General features: G+C 33.4%; 1 protein-coding gene across 16 annotated transcripts in view; it reads left to right on the top strand.

Moving 5' to 3' along the window:
* Positions 1–24,632, top strand: part of ADGRL2 (adhesion G protein-coupled receptor L2) — a 214,258-nt gene that overhangs the window by 36,568 nt on the left and 153,058 nt on the right. The window contains exon 1 of one of the 16 annotated variants that reach the window (XM_037164170.2): positions 13,423–13,442. The exons of the other annotated variants lie outside the window; for them this stretch is intronic. The gene's annotated coding sequence lies outside the window, so the exon portion shown is untranslated. Of the gene's footprint in view, positions 1–13,422; positions 13,443–24,632 lie in introns of those variants that run through there. 16 annotated transcript variants of the gene reach the window in all.

Genomic DNA, 24,632 nt, shown 5'->3' on the forward strand with positions numbered 1-24,632 from the left:
GTTGGTTTATTTTTCTTACTATTTATAGTGTATTTGCTAATGCTTTTTTATATTTGTGGAATGATTCCTTCTTTGGATTTCTTTTAACAACTCAATATCCATGAGTAAAGAAACAAGAACAAGTCCTTGGGTCATTTTATGGTGAGCATATCATATGAGTGACGAGAGACCATTTTTCCCACTTTTGGGGAAGTATTGATTTTATTTATTTAGGTTTAATTTTCTAAAGCCTGGTTGAAGATGAAAATGAATCTGAAAAAAGGTTTTAAAAATTTGTAAGTTTTTTTGTACCTTTGGTGGTTGGTTGATTTTGAACATGAATTGGAAGCCCTTAATTGGAGGAGAGATTAAAAAAATAATGTTCAGATCTCCTTGTTCTTATTTCAGTAATAAAATTTACTCTAATAAACATTTGGAAGTAAAAATATTAATTGCCTAACATTTTGGGGCTTCAGCTTAATAGAATGAGAATTTGTTTCAGATTAAGATTTTTTTAAGTGGCATTCAAATTGTACATCTTTACTCTGAAATCATTTTATAGTAGTTTATTTATCTGATTCCTTCAGTCTAAAAAGTACTTTTGAGGTAGAAAAGTGTTACGTTGATATAATTGCTATTATTGCACTTCAGTTTCTGTTTAACTAGTTTGCTTTGAATGTAGAGTGCTATAAAGAAAACATCTTTCAGAGCTATTAGTGATAATCTAAAAATTGTCTTGAAAACATTTCTCTTCATTTTACTTCATGGTGATCCTGCATTCATCAAAACTCTAAAGGTGTAAAATGCAGTGAAAAGAAGATTTGTCAACATTTAGATGACAAAATTAGACTACTTAGAGAAAAATTAATGTGTTGTAGGAGCACTCCAGCTGCCATTTTCAATCACTGTGGGTTACTATGTGTTGGCAACAGAACACAAATTTAGAAATGCAGATAGCTCTGGGAGCAGGTAGTTGGAGAAATCAGAATATTGAATCGTGGGGTAGAACAAACCAATTACTTCAGATTTGGACTTGAGAATTTCTAATAAATTAATTTTTTCCAGGCTCTGACTCCCTGCTTTATTAATGGACTAACATCAAAGCAGAAAACAAGACTTCCAAATGTTATAAAAACTAATATAAACATACAGCTCTCACATGGAGTACTACAAGTCTTAATTTAAGACAAGCAGTTGGAGTTTTTATTGCTGTAATTTTCACAATCAGCAGAAACGTTAACACCAAGCTTCTGGGTGTTTCCTTTCTTAAAATGAGCAGGAGGAAAGCTGTCAAACCAAGGTTTACGTAGGTTCGGACCCCTAACTGAACTGCAGTCAAAGCTTTCTGTGTGCTAGTAAAAAAATGTTTAAATACTCTAATGTCTTAAGTAACATAGGAGTATGTGAACTAAGACTGAGATTTTGGGAAGGTCAGGAAGTAATTAAAAATCTGTACACCATAGAAATAAAATGTTACTGCTCCATTTTCTATCAAAAATATTTATTTGACTTGACATTAGTAAATAAATGTTCAAATGACACAATTTATTGACAGGTGTAATATGAGATGAAGAGAATTTTGCAGTTTCTTTTAAGATATGGGCTAAACGTACTTGTCCCTACCTGGAAGAAATCTGTTTTCATTTTAATAAAAATCCATACCACTAGCCCAATTGCTGATGTTTAATAAGAGTGCAGATCAGTTGCTCTTAGATTAGGCATGAAATATAGTTTTGGAAATTTGAAGAACTTTCATATGGTATTGCTATTTTTATCAAAGTTTCTTCAAAGACTGTGCACTTTGCCTCTTGATGTTCACTGTATGGGATTGTGTCTTGAAGGAAAGGTACATTTTTAATATCTACCTGCTTTTCTGCAAGAAAGGTTCAAGTAGAATAAAAATTGAATTATTTCCAAGCTAGTAAATTTACATAATTACCAAAAAATGTTCATTTAGTTGTTTGCAAAAATGCCTACTTAAAAACTGTACAAATGAATACTTTTGAAGAGGATTAAAAATAGGAATGTTATCGGCTAGCCCTGTTAAAACACTTGAAATCCTGTTTTATGTTTTGGTCATATCAGTTTTTGAGGTAATTTGTTTAAATATTAGTTCACATTACCTAAATACATAACTGTTTTGTAACTATTTTTAAGAGAGATTAAAACATTTCTATTTTACAGACAGATTAAACCCATAGTTTAGCTTCTCTTACATAACACTAATTAGTGTATAGCCCCACCCAAATATTCATCTCTTCCAATAATTCTTGATTAAAGGTTGAAAGGTTGAAAAGTGTTTAATCACCTAGATTACTGTAATTAGGCTTGATGTTATCAGAAAAATTGAGACTGTTTTCTGAAATTCTTTTACTACTTAGGATTGGTCAAGTAGTGATTATTACTGTTTTTTTAATGCTTTAAGAAAAGGTTAAGGAAATGCGTTATTTAGGCTAGAGGTAGTTAATGATTGGAATGAGGGAAATAGAATACTAAAATAATGGCATTTTTCTTGATCTACTGTGATGATTTTTAAAGGACCAACCGTAACTGGGGTGCGTAGTCCTTAAATTTTATTCAAGTCTTCAATGTAGTATTGTGAGTTCAGTATAAGTAGATATTATAAACTATGAGAATCTCAATGCTATCTTGATGTAAGTAGGTATTTTTAGGTGGATCATTGCGTCATGAAAAAGGGTCTTAATCATCTAAAAATACTTAGAAAATCTGTTTAGGTCACTTATCTGATTCACTAAATGTAGGCAATAATTTGCAGATACTTTCCAATCTAGCCTTTGCCAATGATTTTTTAAAAGCTATTTTTTAGAAAAAAATTAACATTTTGCAAATAAAAATTATGGTTAAAAAAAGGAAGATCGAATGAAGGCACTGAGCACTTAACACCTGCAAGCGAAGTGCAGTTTATAGCAAAATACTATTGATTGCTTTGGAAGCACAGAGCAAGTTTAAATACAATTTGTTTAATCACAACAAAAAAGCAGTTCTATGAAGTAATGTAGTTTATCCTCATAGAGGATTTGATGCATTTTGTGGTGGTAAGTAAAATCCCATCACACTTGTATAAATTTGATCAATTACCAAAAAAAGGCTAAAAGAAAAAAACCAATTTAAGTTCAAATTCAGCAGAAATTAGATTATCTTGGTTAGGAAGAACTTGTCAGCAGTGTCTGAATAGCTTAATAATATCAAAAGTTCCACAGTATAAGGATATTGGCATCTTTTTTAATATACATGCATCTCGTTTACTCACTGAGTTTAGTTATGTGAACATTTTTTTTCTTTTTGCTTTCTGTTTTTGTTTTTATGGAAGCTATTACATTTTTACATGACACACAAGAAACTATTTCCACTTACATAGCCTCATTTGCTTTAGAGGTTTGTTTTTTAGTGGTTTTCCGGATTTCTAGAATTGTGATCAGTTGATACTTCAGATCAGTGCAGTGAAATATCAGATGTGATTTTATGAATCAAAAGAAACCCAGTCCATCAGTAGGGATAGCTGGATTATTAGCAACAGAAACACATGGCATTTTTTTTTTTACTATTGACTCTCAAAATATACAGAACTCTGAATCTTAAACTCTTGTGCCAGTACACTGGCCTGGGGTTGATCATAGCAGATAGATAGCGTGGCACCTGTTTCATTACCTACACCCTGATTCATTCTGGCACCCAGATTTCCTGAAGTGCAGAAAAGGCACAACTACTGAACAGCCACTCGGCTGATTTTAGGTCACGAAGTCAACTTCCTGGAGTTTCTGGGGGGAAACAGTTGAAAAGGGAGGACAAATGTCACTTTAAATAGAGATGTTTAAATCAGATTTCTGCCCGAGGGTGAAATTTAGGTCTGTTTTAGCCCGGATGTAATGTCTCCCTCTACAGATCACAGCATTAATCACTACCTGACAAGAAATCATATGCTGAGCAAAACAGGCCCTGGTCTGTTTTGTCATTGATTTTTCCAATCTGTGATGAGTACATTAAAAACCTTAAAATTCACACACAGGGATTACACCTTAATCTCTGAATTTCGGTATTGAAATTAGTTGCCTTAAAAGAAGCCTACTTAAAGCTGGAAAATCTTTGAGACTTTGTTTTTTAAGGGATAGGCTTCATATCTTAATAAAAATAAAATTATTATCTAATATAAAAAAAAAGGTAGGTTAAGCAGAGGTTAACTTCCTGAAATGCTGACCAGATCTTAATTCTGTTTTAAGATGCATTAAGTAACTTTAAGAATGTGTTTTTTTAATCTAATAGTGGAAAAAAGAAACAGCTGATGAACTATTAGTTCTTAGCCTTGAGAGGTGGGAGGAGTTGAGAAGGTGGTTAACCTTAGATGCAGATCAAGGCAAACATTCTGTTAGAACAAAACCCTGTGTCTTTTTTTCCGGAAGAAAAAAATAAAAGCTTTAGCCAATTGTAGTAGCAAAGAAGAATGCATCATGAGGCTCCTGATTTAACAAAAATTACAAGGTTTAGTTTTACTCTTTTGTTAGGTAATACTGATTAACTCTTTTCTTGGTCAAATTATGTGCATACACATAATATACATGCACAAGCGTGCAATTTATATTCTTGTCCTTTGTTTATACTAATATTTATTGACAGTTACTGCACTAAAATTAGTGCAAATTCAAGTTTAAAATGTGAAATATGTGTGATTAACAGGTCTGTTTTTAAACTGATTTTGCAAATGATATGACTTACTTGGTTTCTGTTTTGTTCTCAAAAGTATTTCCTGCCTTTAGACCATGCAATGCTTGTTCTACCCAGACTTTGCATCATTTTGTAGGTATTTTACATCCGTCCACAGCTCAAACAGATTGTTACTTTGGATTTAGATGACATAGTAATCTAACCCCAATTGCTGTCAAAAATGGTTCTTGGCTGCTGGGAGGAGGACAGGTGACCTTACTTTTGAAGAATGCTTTCTCTTGTACAGAGTAGTAAACCATGTCTCTCTATGGAGACAGCAAAAGATAAGTATCTCTTTAGCTTGTAAAAAGTTCTAATTTTAATCATCTATTCCTAAAATAGTGTGACATCAGTTCTCTGTATAATGGATGAATCATTACAGGATTTTAGATGGAGTTTTCGGTTGATATATTTGTTTTATGTTGACTATATTTATTTAATGAGTTCTCAATTATAATTCAAATTAAAAATCATGTTGAAATGATCTTCAATTTCTACTTTGAAGCAAAGTATTTCTATTTGGAATTAGTTCTTTATCCCACTGCTACTGTTCACATGGCAGTTTTATTCCTCTGCATTTCAAAAGCCTACCTTTTTTTTTTACTCTTTATTGGTGTGGTTATTGACTAGAAGTTACAGAACACACTTTTTATATAGTATTTTATCCACTCATTTATATTTTTAATCTCCAGATGATCATGGTATGTTTAAATTCTTAATTTTTCTGGTTTTCCTGTAGTTAACATTCAAGACAGTTTGGGAAACATTAATTTTGGTGATGTAAGTTTATGCATTTGTATCTCAGTGATTGTACACACTTTCATAGAATTTGACAAAGGATAATGTATTAAATGAAGAATTGATGGATTCTCTAGACCTCATTTTCCATCTTATAAAAAGATTGACATAATTCTAAAACACTTAGGTTTGCTTCACATACATCAGCAAATAAAAATTTTACTAACATTACGATGCCCTAGGCATTTTCATTTTTTACTAAGGATATTTAGCTGGTTTTGCCCTTTTTAAAGTCTGTTTGTCATGAGCAAGACACTATTTGAATATTAGATGCTTCCTCTTGAGAGCCATACAGATGAATAATAGGGACTTTGCTCCCCGCCTTGTTTTTTCTGCTGCCAACGCTGTGTGGGATGCTCGTAGCCTGGATGGAAGCTGCTGTTCATGTTGTTAATTGGTTTTAAAGAAGGTCTGGGGCCTCTTTATTTGGAATTATAATTGAAACAAAATTTCTTTCTCTTAAGCACTAAGAACAGTGCTTGTTATTAAGTTACCTTTTTCCTTAACTTTATTTTCTTTAAGTGTAAAAATATAGATGATATCTCTGTATGGCATTTCTGTGTGTTTTAGCATGAAAGTTAGCATATCTTTTATAATTTTTACTTGTTTAATAAGGATGTTAGTTTTTTAAAAATCACTGTTTGCAAACCTGTCAATTCAGTTCACTTATAGGTAAGCCAATCCATGGATTGGCCTTCAGTCTCTGCAATTGGGAAATCTTAAAAGAGGGGGGGGGATCATCAAACATTGTTCAGCAACAGGGTTTGTTGTGTTTTTTTTGCTACACATTGCCCCCAAGACCTTGAAAACATTCTTAATGATTTTTTCTTTCTTGGCAGAGATGTACTATACATATCTGTCTGTGTGCCTGGGGAAGGGAACAGGGCAGAGGAGAGTGCGTCAACAAATTTAAAATAGTTCTGAAAAAAAAGTAGTATGGTGGGGTAAAAACATTTTGCAAACCAGATCACATTTTTTGGTATTTAATTAATGAAAGCAGGTTTATTGTACAGAAGTAAATACTCTCCAGCTTTAAGTTTTAGAGTTCTAAATAATAAAATGCAGTTGTTACTGCATTCATTTGAAATTGATCTTTTATCGCTCACTATAAATTAATCCTGAAATGCCACCTTTATGCATTGTTCACTTTGCAGTCAGATGATGCATCAGCTATACAGGTGTGAGCAGCTTTGGTTTGGGGGGGGGTCTCATTTTAGGCTGCTGCTGTGTAAGCAAGGTAATGTTTTCTTTTCCTTGAAACACACTTTGTGAGAGTAGCCCTTGGGTGACTGAAAAGTTTGTGCCTCCTGCCTGCTCAAGCTGCATTCTTAATCAAGATGACAAGAATAACCATGTTGACCCACTAATTCTCGGGAGCAGGTATTTTGATCAGATAATTGGTAAACGATGGAACAATGCCAGATGATAGTATTTCTGTACAACAGTGACCTGTGACTTCGTGCAGCGAACTGCCTACATGTTCGAATAGTTTTGCTAACCCTTGTTATTACCTGCAGAGGGAGCTTGTATATGACACAAAATAGTCAAGACAGTATGATTTCCTTAATTTCTCATTTGAAAATTGTTTAATTAACATACCTTTTATTTTGGTTTGAGAAAAATTAAGGAAAGTAAAGCATTTTGCACTTAGCCACGTATAGTGAAATTCAGTATACAGACACCAGGTATTTATCATTCCCTATGTACACAGATTAATAAGTACAATTTTTACTTTTTCTCAATTAACAAAGATAACTCAGAAAACAAGGAAGATAACAAATCAGATTCATTTTAAGATTCTACCTTTTTAAAATAATGAGCAAAAGCTCTGGGAGGATGGCTGCAGAACTGTGGCTTGTTTAAATATCTGATCATTGTTATGAGAGATCCAAAATTTAAAGATAATTTTCCAATTATGTAACATATAAAATGATCACTTAACAGTAGGCAGTAAATTATAGTCCTCTAATGAGTAGATAATTAATAGATCAAAGTCCATGAGTTGCATATGTTCTTTTCTAAATGTAAAAATGGTCACTTTGGATTAATGACATTTACTCGTGATAATGATCTGATCAGTGCCGTGACATTTAAATGGGGAAACTACCAGTAAAGACCTAGTATTAAATGGTTTAGAAAAACTGCTTACTTGGTAAAAAGTGAATGCAGGCAGGACAGAAAGTACTCTTGATTAATAACCGAATTGTATTTGTGAATGCTCTGTGAACTAAATTATAAGCTGGATACTCATAAATACTTCAGAGTTTTGCAATCAGGTGTTTTGAGAATTGGGGTGTAAAACGGCCTTTTGGGGCATTTGGATTTTCTTGTGAGCAGGGTTTTTTTTCACATTACGTGCATATACTTCATTGTGCTGGGAAATTTAAGGATAGAATATTATATTATGTAAATTCTAAGAAAAATAAGTATTTTTGTTTTTATATTTTGGTATAGTATTATTTCAGAAATTGTTAAAAAAATGTTTTCCACCTATACATCTATGAAAAGAGATGTAGTAGTTCATTTTTTCTCTTACTTTACCAAGGAATGACATAACAAAAATATTTATTTTGTATTTTAATGTATTTTATTTCTTAAAGAAATTTATTGTTGTGAACTTACTATTTTATTAGCTAGCCTTTGCTAATGTGAAAAGTCAGATCGTTACTGTTGCACAGAATGGCCCTCTGAGTAGAGAAACTTGTATGTATAAATAAATAGATTTATGGTACTTGCATAGGATTTTATATAGCAAGGTCATGTGTTATCTTAACAAGTCCTTGTTATCGTACATTTATGCAGAGCATTTTCACATCAGCATAAGAATGATTGCAACAGCAATTACACTTCCAAAGGATTATGATGGTATGTTTCACAAAAGTATATAACTGCTCTTTTTTCGTAGAGTTATTGATTGGCATCCCGTACTGCCAAATTTACTTCATTGTCTTTATATGATAAAAAGAGCTTTCTTATCATAGTTGGTGCTAAATATAAAAGGCAGCAGAAATGGGATCCAGTATACAGTTCATGATCCTTTTTTCCCCAGTACCACACCTCCCTTCACAGTGAGGTAAGGGTTACCAGAAAATTCATTCCAGGAAGATTGTTCGGTGAGGAGCACTAACTGTCACGGAGTGCATCACTTCTGTGGGGTTACTGGAGAGGCACAGCCAGGCTGAGTTCTGCTTGTTCTGTCTCAGATTTGAGGGGAGACTACTGGGTGCTTTCTCAAGTAGTCGGATTTGAATCCATTGCAAAGAAAATGAGCTCTTGAAAAATTAAATTATCATCGTGTAAATATTGTTATAACATTGAGGATATTTGCAACAAGGACTTTTTTGGCAGTTGCTTTTTAGTGTAACATCACCCTGACATCCTTGGTAAGTTAGCAAAGACATTTTTATTGAATATTCTTAAATATGTTAAGGGTAAATGTGTATGCATCAATTGTTCCTACATCTAATTGAGCAGATTTTTAAAAAAGGCTGTATTATGTGTAGAATGTAATATGAAGAATAATTCTCCAGATAACGATAATATGTGTTATGAATATAGATTTGAAATAATCTTTTTAGTATGGCTTTTATAAAAATGCAGCTCCTATTTAAAAGAGAAGGGTACATTTTATACTCCGACCTGAGTCAAATATTTTAATATGCTAATATTTTAAATGAAAGTTAATAAAAATATGTAGCAAAAAATTTATTCAAAAATTTACACATACCTGTATGAAGAGTCTAAAATGCAAAACTATAATCTGCGCTTTGGAATAAATATTTAAATTGCCTTATTATCAGGATTTAAAAACCAATGTGTTCATTTTAAGTATAAACTGGGTAAATAATATTAGATTCTTTTCTTGCTTTTTATATGTTTCAAAGGTATTCCTTTTTGTCTGTTTGATTTCTTCAAACTGAAATCTAGCAAAGATTTTAAAAAACCTACTTTTTGCCCTGACTGGTGAGGATTGGTGGGGCATTGTCCCACCCAGGGAAGGGTCGCAGGTTGGATTCCCAGTCAGCGCACAAGTCTGGCTTGAGGGTTTGGTCCCCAGTTGGGACGGGTATGAGAGGCAGCCTGTCCATGTTACGCTCTCACATCTTGTTTCTCTCTCTCCCTCCCCCTGTCTCTAAAAGTAAATAAAAATCTTTTCCCACTACTTTTTATTTTTTATTACATACATTTTAGTGTGATTTTTGTGGCATTTAGATGATGGTGCTAATCCCAAGCTGCCCTGAATGAAGAGTGAACAAATTTCTGTCCATTTGAAAAACAGTAACTTATATCACATATCACAGGTTTTCTCTCTAATTTATATATAATGGTATTGCCTTTATGTAAAAGTAAATACTATAGCCTCAGGAAGTATTTGACATTGAAAGTAATACTGATGCTTTTTACTTATGAAACATTCTGTCTCGTGGTTTCTATATTTTAACATAATATGGTTATTAACGCTGCTTTTTAAAATTTCTGCTTAAGGAAAAATAAAACTCAGTTTATTGATGTTTTTCATGTAAGAGTTAAAAAATTTTAATGCTCATTGAATCAGATTATTGATTCAAAAGGCATTTTTGTTTTGAGAAAATATAAGTCAAAGCAAAACAGGAGTAGTTGTTAAACTAAAGGCCCTGAATAAAAAGCTTAGGTTCTGTGAAATGACTTTTTAGCCCAGCGTTTTACTGTTTGTCAGAACATTATAACAAATACTTTGTTATCTCTCATCTTAGAAGTAATTACTGGCCCCCAAAAGCTACAGGTTAATGCAAATATAAGTACCAAGACATTTAAAATTTGAATTTCATTTCAAGAAAATTTGTTTTACCTCTTTGCTACGTGGCATTCAGATAAGAGCTATGGCGTATTAAGGTATATAGTAATATATTGTAAAAGCATTTTTCCATCTTTGTATTCTTAATACAAATTTGGGATGATTTGTCTTTAAAAAATGTTATAACTTGCTGACAGAATTATATTGAACTTGGTGGTTAAACATAACTTATATTTTGCCTATTTTAATATAGTTACTCTTTCTCACCTCCATGTGGTTTTATTTTTTTACCAGTTTCCTTGTATTGTGTGACTAAGGTGTTAGGAAGTACATAAATTCTTCCAACATTTCAGCCTAGGAAAGTCTAATTGCTTTCATTAAATGAGATTACATCTTTAAAAACAGTTATTAATCTGTTAATATTGTGTGATTAAAAATTCAGGAACAAATCTAAAATATCTTAGAAGTCACATTTGGAATTGATTCTTAATAGTTTAAGAGACTATTATTGAGACTTAATAGTTTAAGAGACTATTCCTTAAAAAAACAAAGAACAAGAACTAGAGCTCATTAGAACAATGCTAAATTGAATAGCCTGTAGTATAATCATTGCTTAAGTATTAAGGATATTGAGAACCTTGTAGATTACATACACTAATAGACTCATTTCTCTATATTGTATGTGTATTCTGTGAGCAGCAAATTCACAAGGTTGCAGTCAAATCATAGTGTTAACTTTTAATTGAGAATAAACTAGAATAGAGGTTTAATTTGTTAGCTTACTTTGTTAAAATTGATTTTGCCTGTTTATAAAGAATAAGTCATCACAAACTCATATTTATAAAATTGATAATACCATGTTTTATTCAGTTAACACCTTTTTAGTATTTTGTAAGTTTTTTCAATATTTTTGACTTTCTTGTATAGCATAATTTCTTAGGATGTTTTAATAATTTGATGTCACTCATTTCCGAATTGCTGGCTGAGGTCTCATTCTCTTTTTTAAAAGAATTAAGTCACATTTTTTATTTGACTTCTCAAGTAAGTTGCTGTTTGACGTTGTAAAAAGAGCCAGTATACAAATTCAGGGATTAGTATTAATGTATAAGATTTTTACCAAATGTGGAATCACATGGTGATGGTCTTCAGAGTCTTTCTATATGACCTAATATATATTAAACCCTCCATAATTAAAAAAAAGGATATTTGCCATACCTTCATGTTTGGCATTGTTCAGCTGTCATAAAAGATGTTCTTAATGTTTAGTCTAATAATCAATTATTCATTATAATACGAGTGACCGCTATATACTTGCATACTCTTACTCATCCTAAAAAACAAAATCTTTATTTTGTGTACTTTTTTCCTCAAAGAAAATATAGACGTTTTTATTGAAGCATCTTAAATGACAGACTGAGGGATGCATGTATATACTGCCATTCTATAATTAAAATTTATGTTATGAATAAAGTGACTTTAAAAGGAAAAGCTGCACAGCACAAAGGAGGCCTGTGCCTGGCCTGCCATGGTGCTTTGTTTTATTTAGATTTGTTTCAACCAAAATGTTGTAAAGTATGTAGTATGCACTCTTGGCTATGATTTGTTATCATCCTGATTTTAGTTTTCTGCCTGAAAATTAGGCTCTGTTACTTAAACTTACAAATATGTTATCATGTGTAAGAGTTAAGTACCTATTGACTTTTTTTTCCTGATCTTTTTGGTGAAAATCTGAAACTTGGACAAACTTCTGTGGTAATTTTACAGTAGCAAATTTTTTACTGTAATTTGTATTTGTTGTCTATAAGAGATTTTTTAAAAAATAAGAAGTATATACAACCATGTATAAGGGTTGGCTTGTAGATAAGGAATTATAACATGTATTAATAATTGAAGTTGTTGGAAAGTCAAGCTAAAAATATTAGGATTCTAGGAAACAGTGTATAAATTTAAGTAGTTAAAATTTTCACTAGCACTGCTTATAATGCTTAAAGTTTGGACAATATCACCAGTATACTGTGAATTTTAAAGCTTTGCTTATTCTACTTGAACATTAATTCCTTACTAAAATAAGCTTTAATATTTCATATCATTTGAACATGCAGTCAGAAATTGATAGAATTTAAGTGGTTAATATTCAGGTTAATATATTTTGAAATTGTCTATCATGGGGGTATAGAAACTGCTTTAAGGTAGGACTTCAGTCCATTTGTTTGGTGGTGGTGGTTGTGCTTATGGATAAATTGAAAACTATTTTAGCAGGTCAGTGGAAATTAGAAGCTCCCCCCATCTTTACTGGTAAGCTTTCTTTATATGGACTTGGAGTTTTATTGATTCTACACAAGCATAGCAGATAACAAATTGAACAATAAATCTGGAATAGCAATTTTTTGGTTAACATATACATATTACAAATTTGGAAAATTGAAAATTGTCCTTAGTTCTAAATCTAATAGTCAGAAATTTATCTTTATCTATCACAATATAGTGCAAATAACTAGTGGTATATTGGGTTTTTTTTAGCTGAAAGGCAGATGTTTCCACCTTTGGATTTCACATTCAAGTATGTTTTAATCCAACTAAAACTCCTTAAGCCAACTTTTTATTTATAGGGACGTTTACAGGGTACGATTAAGACCATGCAGGTATATTTGAATGAAGTACATCTTAATTTTTGGCAGCCTTGTCACTCTTCTGTGTTGAACAATTTATAGTTTTCTCAAGGAGAGAAGTTATACCAAGCCAGAGCGATTCAATTTTTGACATTATCTTGCCTCTCACGCCCAGTTTGAGTATATTAAATTGTATCGAGATGTACAGTACTAGAGAATTTTTACTATGTAGAAGAATTCTTTTGAGAGCCCAATTAAAATAAAAATCATACCCAAATTATCTTTTGAAAAGATAATCTGTTATTTCATATGTGGGTATGTTCTCTTAAAAAATATACTTCTGTAGTTCAGAGCAACCTTCCCCACAGTGTTGCATTTGTATAAATGACAGGTGAGGAGGGCTTGGATTTACTTTACTAATTCACGAAATTTATATGCTTTGGGGTTTACTTTCAACATGTTATTTTTGTTTTTTTTACAGTGCCACAGAAGTTACTAGGGCAGCACATGTGGTTTTTAAAAAGTGACAACTTCTAGCACCAAGTTTGCCAAAATTGCCAAAAGTATGTGTTTGCTTGCATTGGTTTTAAAGTCTGTATTTTTTAAATGTTGATTCTGTTTTACCCTTTACAGGAACAGTTTTATCTATTAGCACATTTCATCTAGTTATCCATTAACTTCTGGGCTTTAATTCTAGTCATTTTAGATAAACAGCCATTTATTAAGGCCCTGCTTAGAGAAATGTACTGTATATGGGGACTGTGCTCTGTAGGAATTTATAATCTCAGGAGAGACAGATATTTCCACAGATAATTTTATGTAAAGGCTACTACACTGACATGCCATGAAGTGTAGAGGAAAGGCAGTGGGAACACAGGGTTGGCAGAGGGAACTCAACGAGTAGTATAGAAAAAAGAGACCCCCACTCAATGTAGACCTGAAGGCAGAGGAGAACTTTGTCGGGTGAAGCTTTTTTGAGGAGGACAGGACAGAGGTGAAGATACTGGAAGACAAAAGCAGAAAGTGGTGCCTTAAGGAGAGTGTATAGAATGTATGAATTTCACAGGAAGTGGAAGGAGATGAAACTCAGACATCAGTTTGGGGAATGTTATTAGAGAGCCTAACCTGCTCAGATTATGAGGGGGCACCCCCCAAAAACCAGAATTGTCCTGCTAGGCGAGTGTCCCAGGAACCCACCTGTGTCAGGGTACCAGTTGGCATTGTTGTGAGAGGCTGCATTGGGTTTCACAGAATTTCTTTTAAAATATTTATTTATTTGTTTAGAGAGGGTAAGGGATGGAGAAAGAGAGAGAAACATCATTGTGTGGTTGCTTCTTTCACACCTCCTACTGGGGACCTGGCCTGCAACCCAGGCATGTGCCCTGACTGGGAATGGAACCAGTGACCCTTTGATGTGCAGGCCAGTGCCCAGTCCACTGAGCCACACCAGCCAGGGCGGTTTCAGTGAATTTTTTTCTAACAGGTTTGTTCATTTCATGATGGGTGAATTACAAGCATACTTGCCTACATGGGCTGAGTGTTCAGTAGGTTTTGATCAAAAACAGCACGATCCTCTTGCCCCACCCTCCCTGTTCACCCAATCTTATCCTGAGTGATTGTTTTTTTGTTTCCCCGGATGAAAACAAGTCTTCCAAGAGAAACATTTTGCCCATGTGGAAGAGGTGGGGGGGGGGAAAGCCCAAAATGGCAAGAAGCACTAAAAGCCATCAAAATTGAGGAGTTCAAAAACTTTTGAGCAGTGGAAAAATGTCTTGATAGGTGTATTGCATCAAATGGAGAGTCTTTGAAGGTGACCAAGTTTAAACATGTAAGAATAAATACACAATTTTAAAATAAATTTCCTGTTTTATGTCCCCCTCCTATATATTTGATTATGTGTAGGTATAAAAGATGTTAGTATTTTTGATTGAGAAAGTGTTACATTAGATTCCTAACTCTCAAAGTGGTGTAAGCACTGAATTAGAGGAGGGAAATTCTGGAGGAAATAGAAACATAGTTAGAAGACCTGGATGATGGTCCATCCAGGTGAGAGGCTGTGGCTGTGCACAGCTGGGAAAAGTTTTATAATAATGGGATAGAATTTAGTAATCCATGGACTATGGGGTAGAGAAGAGCTAGAATCAAAGCCCAGATTCCAGGCAAGTCACTCATTCCTGCTATTACCCTGCTGGAAAGCAAGAGAGGGGAAATTAGCCCACATTTCTGACAGGACTTTGAGGTGCATTCATTACACAAAAGGTCAGCTGGACCCCAAATTGCTTCAAGTTGATATGTATACTTTTATGTGATATTTGTGAAAAAACATACATTTGCTTTTATAGATGCTTCTAAAATACTCCATATGTGTTTAAATGGTAAGTATTTTTCAAGTGTCGATTAAAGTGAAGTATTTTATTGCGTAGATGTAAGGTTACAAGATTTGGGCTTTTGGTTTATTTGTATTTTATCTGAAGTTCCTGTAAGATAATTAAGACTATAAAAGCCAGTTGTTATAATCTGGTTTTAGGGAATTATTTATTTTGTGAAAGAACGCCTTTGTCATGATTAGATCTGTTGAGACACTTCCTGTGTTCAGGGTCTTTTTAGTAACGTTCTTAAGAGCGTTTTAACCAATGAATTTGACATTCTTAGGTTTCCTTAGATACCATCTGCCTCTTTTAGGAAAGCTTAAAAGTTCCTATGCCGTGAATTTATAGTGGGTTTTTCACTTGTTATTATGAACTTACATGTATGTAGGAAATTTCCCAGCTACATATTGTTTGTTATAAGAATAATGAAATCATTTTCTCAATAACTTTCCGGTTCTTCAGACTCAGCAATAACTTTTAGACTTTATAGCTGATCCTTTGTATCTAGTTAATTATGGGTGACAAGGGTGAAAACCAACTAAAAGCATCTATCAGCACCTATTATCAGTGATTAACTCAGACTAGGCTCTCAATCTATTTTCCAATAAACAGTTATTATTGTTGATGATGAAGAGCACAGTAACTTTTGCTACAATCTAACCAATTTCAGATTCTTCTCATAGATATAGGAATGGTAAACGTAATAAATAAAAGAGTTAGTGCTGATATTTTCTGTGATAATGCAAAGATGTCCTTGCTTCCATATAATAGAGAAAATTTGTCTGATGCAGTTACATTGCTTAATAGAGCCGTGTACATGGAAAGCTCTCAGTGAATGTTTGTTATTATCGTTATTGATGTGGATTAAATTTGTTTCCCATTGGTTTCCATCCTTTAAGCAGGCCATGTCATTTGGCTTCCATTTTTTACTCTAGATCGTTTCATTTTTTTCTCTTATTTTTGTTTGGGAGGTTATTTCTCCTGTTCTCATTATGCTAAAGGTTTTCTATGATTTTTTATTACAGCGTTTTCTATTGTTGTTGCTATCTTCTTTAGATGATAAATCAGTGACTGGCCTGGCTGGCCTTTGTCAGAATGAATGCTCAGATATTGAAAACAGGAAGCATTGATGTTTATCCAGGCACCTGAGAATATCAGTACTTTCTTCCTTTACTTTTACTATGTGATTGTTTTTATAATCTGATGCCTGATTGAATACCACGTGGAAAGCACTCAAGTAGGATTCTTTTTGTAGTTCTTCTCCCTGACCTGTTACAATTACAGCCCTGTGTCCCTGCCCCCAAATCATTACAAATATTATACCTTCCCACGTATTATCAGCTTTAAAAGGAAGTCAGGAGAGGATACTCTCAGCGCATGTCCTGGTATGAAGGCTGATTTCCTTTCTCTTGGTGCATCAGTCATACTGAAGGCATAGACCGGCATAAGGTAATCAATACAAAATAAAGGGAGGTTAACTAAATGTGGTTGTTGACACTGTAGTATGGGTTTTATTTTGGTTGGTTAAGGAAGCCATAAAAATATAATTGAAATGTTTGAAAAGACATTTTTAATAGTTATAAGATAAGATAGGTAAAGAAATTTTTCAACAAAAGATTTTCACAAATACATAGTATAAGAATAGCATTTGATGTCTCATATAAACTGTTAGCAAAAGTGGCCCAAATTTTAACATCGACATTTTCTGGTATGTAAGGAGCCCTTCGTCAATGGTACTTAGAGATCACAGGTGCATTATCTTTACCTTTTAATTATGAAGTGATAGTTTTCTTGGGGAGGTGAGGGTGGTTTGCCTTCCAAAATATCTTTTAGTGACATACTAAATAAAATCTGATTAAAATCTCATTGTTGAGATTAACCTATGTTGTTGCATTCACAGCAGAGGACTACTATAAATTGCATTGTATGAAACCGAATTGTAACTGTGGTTTGATGTAAAGTATTAATAAAATCTAAATCTATACATTTAAGATTTTAATTTAGTGAAATGCCAGAACAGTTTCTTTGTATTTAGTCTGACAAGTGTTATGTGAGAAGCCTGTCTTCCAAAATTAGGACAGGCATGTATATATAGTACCATTTACAGAGTCTAATTATTAAAACCTGTTAGATTTTGTATTTAACATCAGATATCTTTCTGTAAGCAAGCTGTTTAGTTTTATCGTCAACATTGTTAAACTTATGTATTAAAGTTGATAAATCACAAATGCTAGTCTTAAGAAAAGTGGAGTTAGGTTTGAGAAGTAGCCATGGTTAAGTTATAAATACCAAAAAACTCCCAAAATAACCCCACAGAACAAAACTGTGAGTGCTGCATGCATTATAGGAATCTCAGATAGCCAAAGCTTAGTCCCCAGTGTGAAATGTCCGGCTTTTTGGAATAGAGTTGAGACCTAAGTTCGAGATTGACATTGGCATGCTAATGCCAGTCCTATGATTTTGGAGGAGAAAATTAGTGTGGATTTTAACACTTTTTATTCTTTATTCTGAATCCTGACAAAAGTGTGTTGTGCCTGTATGTTGCCCTCTATTTAAAAATTTTCACTTTTATGAGGAATTACACCATTGAATTATAGCATTTTCACAAATTCAGAATATTACTAGGAAGATGTGTAGATGGTGGAAGCCTACATTGGCCATATTTTTTGCAGTGATAAACACATAATACATTGTACAGATGATGGATTTTAGAATTGTACAGCTGAAATCTATATAATTTTATTAACCAATGTCACCCCCATAAGTTCAATAAAAATAAAAAAAATCTTGCACTTTCAGCGTACGTTGAAAATAAATGTCAAATTTATTTTTCCAATTGTTTTTATTTAAGAGCAAACTTCTCAGGTTTATAGTTATATGTAAATCCATGTTTTGTAATAATTTTAATGAACTATAGAAATGATCCCTGAAAGTATAGTCTTTAATAATTTTTAAAGTTTTAGATTATTTTCAGTATTTTAAGTCATAAATTGTTTTTTTAGGCACTGTTACATTTTCAAGTATTTTGAAGCCAGCCTCTGTCAAGAGATTATTCCACAGGCATTTGGTTGGGTCTGAGTTGCAGGTCCAGTTTCCCCACTAACTAGTGGAGGCTCAGTGGTGTTTGAAGCTCACCTTGTCCATAGTTTATTTGACTTCCAAAAGTGATAAAAATCATAAGATTTTTTATGCCAAAATGGTAAACTTTTTGAAAAACATCCATTTCCATTTCATGTTTTACAATGGCAATCCTCAATATTCAATGAAACATTTAATTAAAAAATTAGTTCCAAATGGGCGGGGAAACCTTGGAAATTCTGTTTTAGAAAATCTCTAAGTTTGTTTCCAGTTTTAAAAATTTATGTTTAAGTTTTAAAAAGTTATGAATTTAGTTTCTAAAATCCATTTACTTTCCTTATCCTTTCCACTATTCATGTTTATTACTTCTAATAGTTCAGTTTATTATTCATTCACCCCCTTCTCCCTCTCTTCTTTCTATGTAACTACCTTCCTTTTTTTGTCAAAAACATTTCTTATATGCTTTTTGTCAGCAAAGGTGCCTGGTGTGAAGTTCATAGATATGAAAGCCATGGGCTCCATTTTCAGTTATCTAGAGATAATTTGAAAGTAATACTTCCAACACTTTTTGATAGTGGTAGGCACACTGTGCTTTGGAACAATGGCAGTGTGTGTGGTGGAGAGTTAGAGAAAGGAGGGAGCGAGATAGATGGTCAAGTGAAGGACCTAAACTGAGTTTTGGAAGAGGAATTGTAGTTGGCCAAGGAACAAGTGGCAGATGGGATTCCAGGCAGAAGGAATAGCGTAAGTGTGCCAAGAAAGATACAAAGGTGGAGGAGGTAAGCCCCTTATGGACCCCAAATTAAATGACCTCAATATTTAAAGTGAAAGAACGGGAAATAAAGATGGTCATTCTAAAGTCTGTGAAATAAACAAGGAATCTATTAAAAGTTATAATAATTTTCCAGAACTTTGGTTGACTTAATTGTATATTCACTGTATGAATCGCCAGGAGATTACACTACTTACCAGAATCGAGATTGAAGCCAAGAGCCAAAGTCACAGTCCACATGGGGCATGTACTCTATTAATCACATTAATTTGTAAAGTTATTCATACCCATGGCTTATTTCCTTATCTCCTGCATCATTGTTTTGCTTGTAAGACCAGCCTTAGTGCCTTGAACAAAGTATGTATCCTGGAAATTTTTTTGGTATGGATTGAAAAGATGTATGTTGGAGAACGAAAAGTATTGAAAACTTTGACATAATTGAGCAATAATAAAATACTTTTAAAAGACATTAAAAATAGTTTAAAAGCTTAGTTGATCAGGAGCCATAAGATAACCCAGTAACAACTCTCATACAGACGATGATACAGGTAATGACCATAGGAATCTGCAGAGGGCGAGGGTGACCCCCTCCCTGGAGGGGGTCAGGTTGGCTTTGTGGCCTGGGTGACTTTCAAACCCATCCAGTCTCTTGATGGGTGGAAAGGAAAGAAATGCTTTCCATATGGGTAAAAACAATTTGGATTAAAAATTACTTTGAAAGACGTATTCAGAATTACTGAGCAAATAAGTTTGACCGAATCAGAGGGTTGGATTAAATATTTTTGAAGTTAGATCTATTTGGTTTTTTCCCCAGTTTTACTTTTTGACACTTTTTAAAACTTTTCCCATTTACCACCACCTCCCCCAGCCCTCGTTGTAATTCCCCTATTTTTAAAATATCAGTATCAAATTTGTTGTGATAATTATGGTGAGATAATGATATATGCACTTACGGGAAAATTTTAAAATCAGCAGTTTGGATACCTACCTTTTTCAACTCAAAACCTCAAGTGTTTTCTTTGTCTTATATATAAAGTGATCTCTAGGATTGGTTCCAATTTTACACATTTTTATGGTTTAGGGTGAAATTAGGAAGATTAGTATAATGGAGGTTGGCGAACTGAATGGAGGGTGAGAAATCAGCTGTGAGATTTTTGCAGAAGTTTTAGAGAGGTTAGGGCAGAGGGAATGAAAGGAATGAGGGGTATTAAGACATTTCAGAGAAAGAGTCAATAAAACACAGAGAATTTATACCACTTTAAAATGAAGTACCTTTTATATTAACAGAGCTGTATGTTACCCAAACTTACAATAAATAATGCTCCAGAGGATTTTTGGTTTTAAAAACTACTAGAGACTGAGCTAATTTCACTTATGTACTGTATTATATACCTCGGCACGCACTCTTGTACACATTTTGTAAGCATGGTTCAAGGAAAATCCGTTACTTTATAGTGAATGTGACTTTTTTCTTTTACCATTTTAACCTAATGTATTTCATTGTTATTGTGAGTCACCAGTTGAAGAATATATGTATAATTTATACCTAATCAGTATATTGGTCTAGAAGGGTTTTTAGGGGACTAATAACAGAGTAGAGGCTTCTTTAATACACAGGACTATAAAAACATTATTAATGTTAACAAATGTTGCACTTTAATCCCCTAGAATGATTGTTTGGTACCAGCAGGAGAGTTATTAAGCCCGAATTGTGTGAAATTGTGTGTGCATAAGCTGCTCCTTAGATTATAAAAACACAACCGTTAAAAAGTTTTAGCTATAATTGGCAGAGAAATATTAATTGTGCTGAAAGAAGGATGTGTATATTATGGCTGGCCCATGTGCCTTAACCTTTTTATCATTTATCTTGTATTAATGTCACTGAATTATTAATTCATGAGCTGGGGGTGGGGTGGGAGTGTGAAGGCACCATTTAAATGTGTGGCAAATTTATCCTTATCACTAAAGACATGAAAAAAGTCATTTTGTGTTATCTGTAAAATGGAAAGGACATTTTAAAATTTCATTTACTGTAATCCACTCTACTTTAGTAAAACACCTAGATTACTACCATAATATAATGCTCTTATTAAAAATTTGTAACCTTCTCCACTCTTTTGTCTTATATGTAAAATTGATAGAAAAGTTTATCCTTCATGTGTTTTAATGTGATAACTGTTAATTGTAGCTTAGAAGTGTTACATGGTTACAGCCTGACTGTTCAGTTTTAAGAATCAGATTGTAGACAATAAAAATACTTGTTGTAATAGTAACAGTATTGTGATTGGGGAGAGCTTACATATAAGGAATTGGAAAGCTGTAGAAATACTTCTGCTCTTAGAGAAATGTGTGCATTTACTGTGACTTCATAACTTTTCGGAGTAAGGTTGGTGATTTTGGCCTTGTAGAGTTTTTAGATTTATAGAGCAATTCAACAAATTAGAATTCAGCAGTTTCCTGTTGAATGCAACGTGGAACTGGGATATATCCAGTGTTTCGTATGGGTGAGTAGCAGTGGTGACAGAAATTTCAGGAGTTTGAAGTCACTTTTACCAACAGCTATTTGACACCATCATACTAATGCTAGAAGGCCTCAGGGAGTCTTGTCCAAACCTCATTACTTCTCAGTCTCCCATTACTGACTGTTTTGATTGGTTTTACATTCTTTCCTGCCAAACAAAGTAGTAAGATAGGTTACTGTGGTGATGTCCTTTGTTTTCTTTTCTGGAGTTTCTCCCCAACACCGTAAGCTCCGCGCATGGGTCTGTTACACACAGACTGAAACACTAATTTGTTTTGGTCAGAATAATGCTGCTTTGTTTTATTTTTCTCATTTCAGCATGGTTAATTTACCTTTACATTAACATTTAAATTAATTTCTTAAAATAACAGACTAAAGTTGGTTTGATTATTTTGGCAGACGTTGATAGTTGCTGGTCAGTTCATTACTTGACTGAACTGCAGTCAGTTTCCTTTATCTTGTGCCTGTTCATCTATAGCCGACTTTGGCAAACGGGGGCTGGTTGGCTGGCTGGGTAGTGAGGTTTATTGGCACCCAGCCGTGCTCGTTCATTGCCCATTGTCTATGCCAGTTTTGTGCTGCAACGGTGGAGTTGTATAGTTGTGACCGAGACTCCATGGTCCTTAAAGGCTAAAATATTTACTATCTGGTTCTTTGTAGAAAAGGTTCACTGATCCTTGCTGTATAGTATCAGTCTACATATTTCCTTGTTTTTAATCTTTCCAAACATAATGGAATACTACAGATTTTAGCTTAAGTGATTTGAAGAGTCACTAGTTACTGTTGGTAGTTGCTAAGTGTAGGTTTTTTTTTGCTTTTATTTGTATGTGGAATTGCAACAGGGCATGTATTTCCTCAGTTTTCTGAACTGGAAAATTTTTAAATATTGTTGAAATATTGCAAGAAATATGTTAGTCTTTTACCAAGTAAAAGAGTCTTGGCAAGTAATTCAAATTTTTAGTGAGTTTTTCTCAGCTTTTTAATAGCCTTTTTATTTATTAAACACCACTGTTTTATTACTACATTAATGTTATTTGAAATTTTAATAGAGGTTATAAAATTATATTTTAAACTTGAAAACCCATTTTCTAAAATCCTCATACCTCTTCTATTCCAGGATCGAATAGTTAAAAAGCAGTAACATGAAAAACTTGATATATTTTAATTTTTAATGAAGTGAAGTTTTATTTTTAATTTTTTGTTTTTAATAACCATTCAAAATGACTGAGTTTATTACTGTTTCTTATAGTTGTGTGCATGAATATTTCTCTTCCCATCAGAGCCTCCTAATGCTCTTTATAGAAATCAGCCACAGCAACCACATAGACTCTCAGAGTAACAGTGGAAGTAGAGTCTGTTCTGTTCATTGACTAAGACAACAGCTTTATTTCTAATGCTGTTACGTTAATTTTCAGAAATAATTGATACATTCCTCTCCTCTACAACTCAGTAAAATGCTGTTTTGCTTGTAGATGTAGGTATATGCATGTATATGGTATGGAACCTAGGCCTTGATGCAGAGTAGCCCAAGTGTATGTATATGGTATGGAACATAGGGTTTGATGGAGATTAACCCGGGCTAGAGCACAGGAATTGGCTCCTTTTGGAAGAAGATCTGGATGTCATATTGCTTTTGATCATGTGTAGTTTTTTCACAAGGCGGAGTGTGAAATATGTGAGCTGCATAACTCTCAGGTTATTCTGTTATGGCTACTAATGTAATACATTGTAAGTAGGTTTCAAAAAACGTTTTTGGAATTAGCAACTTCTTTAGATGTAATTTTAAAAATGGAATTACTAGAATAATTGCTAGATGAGATAAGCTTATAGTGAGATATATTTCAGTAGCCCCTGAAAATCTTCCTCAAGATTACTTAAGATGGAATCAGGAGCAAAAACCTAAAATTAGGATAATTGGGAAATAATGGAATAGTAAATTTACTGTACACTTCTCTGCTCATATATAGTCGTTGAACTTGAGACATAGATGTCTGTGTGTTCAGCCCTCGCAGTGGCTGACTAAGCCCAGTATTCTGGTGTGCTTCTTGACCTCAGTCTCTGGCCTTTTTCATCAAGGTGCTACTGGTTGATGTAGGAACACATTTCATGGGAAACACAGGTCCAGAAACTATTTTTATGTCGCTTCTCTTATTATTTTGGTACCAAAATTTGGTACCAAATACATTTATGACTGTTAAGTTTTGGGGAGTGTAGCAGTTACTAATTGATACTTTGGGTTTTAGTCATTTCCTTGGGTATTTAATTCTTAGATTATTAACTTTTTGAAGGTGCCAATCATATCTTAATTGGTTTTATAATCCTTTAGAACCTAACACAGGACCAGTTAATATATAAGGGGAAAACAAGCAACACTCATCAGAACTCAGTATCAAAAAGTATCTAGATTGTAATCACTACTTACTCATTGACTTAACCTGACATTATGCAATTACACAAGTAGTGTTAATTATTATCTGCTGTATTTTAGAAGTTGAAATTGCAAGTTTATTTATTATAAAATTTTATTTTATTGCTTTTTAGAGAAAAAGAGGAAAGGGGAAGAGAGAGAGAGAGAGAAACATAAATTTGTTGCTTTATTTACTGACGCCAACATTGTTTGATTCTCATACATACCTGACCAGAAAACCTTGGGGTGTCAGGATGAAGCTCCAACCAACTGTGCTGCCTGACCAGGGCTAGAATTGCAAGTTTAGATGACATTATTTATATATTGACATGGGTTGCAAATGAATTGTACCATTGATTGATTACAAAAGGCAATGTGCTATATACTTAAAATTTCTTCAACTTCTTACTCTATATTTTAAATTTTTTCATATTTATTTTAAGATCCTTTGATATAGTTTACTGAGATTATTTCATTATTTCTAAGAAACTTCTGATGCTCATACTGATGATCTAATGTATACAAACAAATCCTGGGCCATTATTTTTTAATTTAGTTGTTATATATAGATCAAGAGGGAATCTGAATATCGATTCAGGGAGTGGC

Source organism: Artibeus jamaicensis, unplaced genomic scaffold (genome assembly GCF_021234435.1).
Source record: "Artibeus jamaicensis isolate MK-2021 breed Jamaican fruit bat unplaced genomic scaffold, CSHL_Jam_final scaffold_1019, whole genome shotgun sequence".
Classification (NCBI taxonomy): Eukaryota; Metazoa; Chordata; class Mammalia; order Chiroptera; family Phyllostomidae; genus Artibeus; species Artibeus jamaicensis.